The sequence below is a fragment of the Marmota monax genome, unplaced genomic scaffold, assembly GCF_021218885.2.
Source record: "Marmota monax isolate L192 unplaced genomic scaffold, Marmota_monax_Labrador192_F-V1.1 WCK01_AAM20220418_F8-fsc00188, whole genome shotgun sequence".
NCBI lineage: Eukaryota > Metazoa > Chordata > Mammalia > Rodentia > Sciuridae > Marmota > Marmota monax.
In genome coordinates, this window is record NW_026692655.1 from 2,344,058 (window position 1) to 2,348,613 (window position 4,556).

Below are 4,556 nucleotides of genomic sequence, written 5' to 3' on the forward strand. Positions count from 1 at the left end.
TAGCAGAAGTACTGAGGACTGAATTAGAGCAAACTGTATCCCATGCTTTTATAATTATGGCAAAATAAATTATATTGTTACGTATAACTAAAAAGCACCAATAAAAAAGAAAATAATAATGTGAAAAAATTTATGAGATAAAGATACTTAAATATAAATATTATTAGACAACATTAGGGAATATTAGTTATTTTTAGTTGTGTTCATGTTGTTTTTATTTTGGAAAATGCCCTTGTTTGTGGGGTAGGCATGAAGAATTCAGTAACAAAGGTTATTTTGTATTCAAGTTCCAGATGCTAGCAATTGGAGCATCTAGGATAAGAGTATAAGGGTATTTGGGTCCACAGTGAATGATTCTTTCAACTTTACTTGCAGGTTTGAAATTTAAGGATCAAAGGCAAGGAAATGGAATTTTAAAAAATGGAAATGTTCTTCCCTCAGAGAGAGGGGAGAAGAAAGGGGTAAAGGAGAGGAGAGAATTGAAAGAGAAAGAAGAGACTTTTATAAGGCTTTATGTCTCTTAAACCTCTCAAGACCCTTGATCTCAAGGGTGCACATTCACAATCTCTGTTCTGGAAATGGATAAACAAAGAAAAGAGCAGAATCGTGACTTGAAGTAGAGTTCCTCTACTTCTCTATCTTTAAATAACAACACTGATATTTACAGATGGAAAAACTCTTCATCTCTCCTCTCCTCTAAAGACTTCGACTTACAGGAAACACAGGACCAAAAGTCCAAAGTATGCAGTTGAAAGGGAGTAGAACTAAAGTCAGTGAAATCACAACAGAATCCCATGACACACTCCTCAGAGGTGTGGATTTAACAAATCCCGAAGCAGCAGAGTCACAGATGCTTTCAAACTCAAGTGAGATACTGGTGTGTCAAATATCCCTGGTGAGTGGGGCTCCGACAGTGTGCATAGCTTCAGAGACATTTCAGTGAAGAGTTGAAAAGATTGCCACTTGGTCTCCACGGCTCCCGAGGTGAGAAGGATCACAAGCCAGCCTCAGTGATTGGTGAGGACCTAAGCAATTTAGCAAAACCCTGTCTCAAATTTTTTAAAATTAAAAGCAAGGCTGGGGTGTGGTTCAGTGGTTAAGCACTTCTGGATCCAATCCTTGATACAAAACAAAAAAAGAAAAAAAATTGCCACTTGGGAATTTGTGATATCTCCTTTTAACCCTTCTCCCTTTTACACTGTGAATCTAGAGTGGCTGAACTGAGGAAATGGATACAACTTGGAATGGATTTATTTTTCTGTTTTATGAGTGTCACGACAGGAGCTAATGTTAGAGGAATGCTCACATCACAGACAAGGGTCCCACAATCCCAGTCAAGGTCATGCCCCCAATGACCTGAGGATGTTCCATAAAGTCCCCCACCCTTAAAGGTACATAGCATCTTCTACTAGTGCCAACGTAGGGCCAACTTTTAATTAATAGGCTTTTTGTAGACATTAAGCACCTAAACTATAGTGTAAAACTGTATGTGATATAAAAATCTAAGGAGTGGATTTGGACTTGGGTACAAATCATTACATCTGTGTGACCCTAAAGACACTGCTATCCTTCCTTGGATTTCAAAAAGGGGTTAATCTCATATTCTCTTTAGTGCTAACATCCTTTGTATTTGAACTTCTGAGATGTCCCATGATCCTCTCTGATATTGGCCAACTCAAAATCCAGCGAGTCTATTGTTCTGACATGGTTTATTTCAGTTGTGCATTTTAATCAATTACACGTTAATGTCCCTTATCATTTTAAGTAAGTTTCACTGTGTCACGGTGTCACGATGGGCAAAAGGTATGAGTTAAGCAGTCGAGGGGGAGAAATAAAAAATGTTCACATGCTTCTGCCCTTTTCAATGCTTTATTCATTAAAATCACTCAATACAATTTCATTCTATAGGTTCTTAATCAAGAAAATGGCAATCCTTAATGCTAGGCGATACAATAGACATAATCAATTCACAGAAAATAATTCTAGATTAATCAATTCACAGCAAACAATTCTAGATTAATTAATTCACAGCAAACAATTCTAGATTAATTCTAAGCACTGCAAACACATTTAACCATGACAGGCTCATGACAGACATTCCCTCTGCATTCTAAGTTCAAGTGCCAGATCTAAAGTCTCAAGCCTTAGACTTTAAGTCCAGCAGATGCATATGCACTCAGACCACAGTGATCAGGTCAGGAACCAAGGCAGGCTTCTCCTGGGGTGGAGCTGATGGCTGGCTGGCTGAGGAGGTGGTCCTAGGGAGAAGTTGGGCTCTCACCAGGGTCAAGATGTGGCTGTAGAGTTTGACAGCAATGAGGAAGATGCAGAGGATCAGCAAACAATGATGAGTGATGGGATGTCTGTCCAGGTCCTCATCAGGCTCGTCAGCTTGTGTGCATCCGTATTGACTGCCTGAATATCCATTCATTTGCTTTATAATTTATACTAAATTTGGGGGCTTTTGACCCCTCTTTCAATCCTTACCAGTTACTATGGGGTTTCCCAGTGCTATCATTTACCCTGAGGTTAAACCATCTGGTCTGGTGGTCCCCACCCTGATCTTTTCAACTTTCCCTCTTATTAGGCTGAGGACAGCCTGCCAAAGGCTTCACTCTGAGTTTATCAGGGTGGGGAGAAGTGACATGTTTGTATCTGAAGGGCTCTGTTAGGTGTGCCTAACAGAGTACAGGTTTTAAACTGGAGTTTTTTAAAAATGGAGTTGCTTAGGCTCAGGCCTAAGGCCATCCTCACACACATCTGATCTTTTTCAGCAGAAGTTGACTCAAACTCCACTAGATGGCAACTGCTCCCTTTGTTGCCAAGACCTAGAACACTTTCATTCCTCTTTCCAACATTTGCAGTACATGAGCTGCGTGGCCAACACATAGGACCACGGTCCCCAATTCTGTGGACTTTACAATGCAATACCCTCTCCAAAAACTCAATGTCATCTGCTTAATTTTTAAAAACAACAATCAATACTGTACCAATTATCCTTGTAGTTGTTATGGTTTGGATATGAGGTGTCCCCCAATAAGAACAAGTGTTAGGAAATGCAGGAATGTTCAGAGATGAAATGATTGAGGCCCCATGGATTTGTGCCTCTGGCAATGGTGGCATCAGTGCATTCATTTGATGGATCAATGACCTGAATGAACTGTGGGGTGGTAACTGAAGGCTGGTGGGGCACACCTGGAACAAGGAAGGGTGGGATGAGGCGCTGAGGAATTGAGGAATTGCATCCTGCTCCTAACTCCCGATGCTCTCTGTCTGCTTCGTTGCTGCTATAAGCTAAGCGACTTTCCTGTGCCACTCCCTTCCTCCATGATGTTCTGCCTCACCTCTGGCCCAGAACAATGGAGCCAGCCAGCCAATCCTGGATGGAATCTCTGAAGCTGTGAGCTCCCAAATAAACTTTTCCTTCTAAGTTGTTCTTTTTTCTGGTATTTTGATTTCAGTGAAAAAAAGCTGATTAACCCAGGGCTGGGGATGTGGCTCAAGTGGTAGCGTGCTCGCCTGGCATTCGTGCGGCCTGGGTTCGATCCTCAGCACCACATACAAACAAAGATGTTGTGTCCGCTCTGCCGAAAACTAAAAAAAAATAAATATTAAAAAATTCTCTCTCTCTCTCTCTCTTTAAAAAAAAGCTGATTAACACAATAGTCAAGATAAAGCATTATTATAATTATAATTAAATGTCAAATAAAAGTTAATCAATAAGGCAATATAAGTGCTTCTAATACTTCTTAGCCTGTCTTTGATGCTCTAATGTTCATTCTTAATGGCTTACTGGTGAACCATAAAGAGAATCTCCTGTTTTCTCTCCTTAAATCCCTTACATAGCTGGAGGACAGAGAGACTTGCAGTGCCAAAGGGCAGGTGACAAAAGTTCCCTCAATTTGGGTTAAAAACCTCTAACATTAAAAAGAAGGAACACTTTTAGCTCTACCACTATGTTAGGCAATGGTGGGTTGCTGCAACAAAATACCTGAGGCAATGAAATTATGAAGGTTAATTTAGCTCAGTTTACAGGTTCAAGACCAAGATCACATGACACTGTAGATTTGTGCCTCTGGCAAGAATGGCATTCATGACAGGAGTTTGTGTCAGAGGGAATGCTAACATCACAAGCAAGTTGCAGAGAGAAAGGTGAGAGAGAGAGAGACAGGTATCCCCTTCAAGGGCATGACACCAATGATCTGAGGACTACTCCTAAAGCCCCACCTCTTAAAGGGCCACAGCATCTTCTAATAGTGCATCATATGACCTAGCTTTTATCACAAGGAACTTTAGGGATATTTACCATCCAAACTACATCCGCTACTTAGTGACTGGGAGATCTTGATCAAGTTTAGCCTCTTTGAACCAAAGTATCCTCTTAGGTCAAAAGTGGTGTTGTGCTCATCTTTTTTCATTGCTGTGACCAGAAGGCCTGATGAGAACAATTACAGAAGGACAAGTTTATTTGGGAACTCATGGTTTTTCTATTTCTTGGGGCCTGAGGTAAGGCAGAATGGCAGCACATCATGGTAGAATAGTGAGGTGGAGGAAAG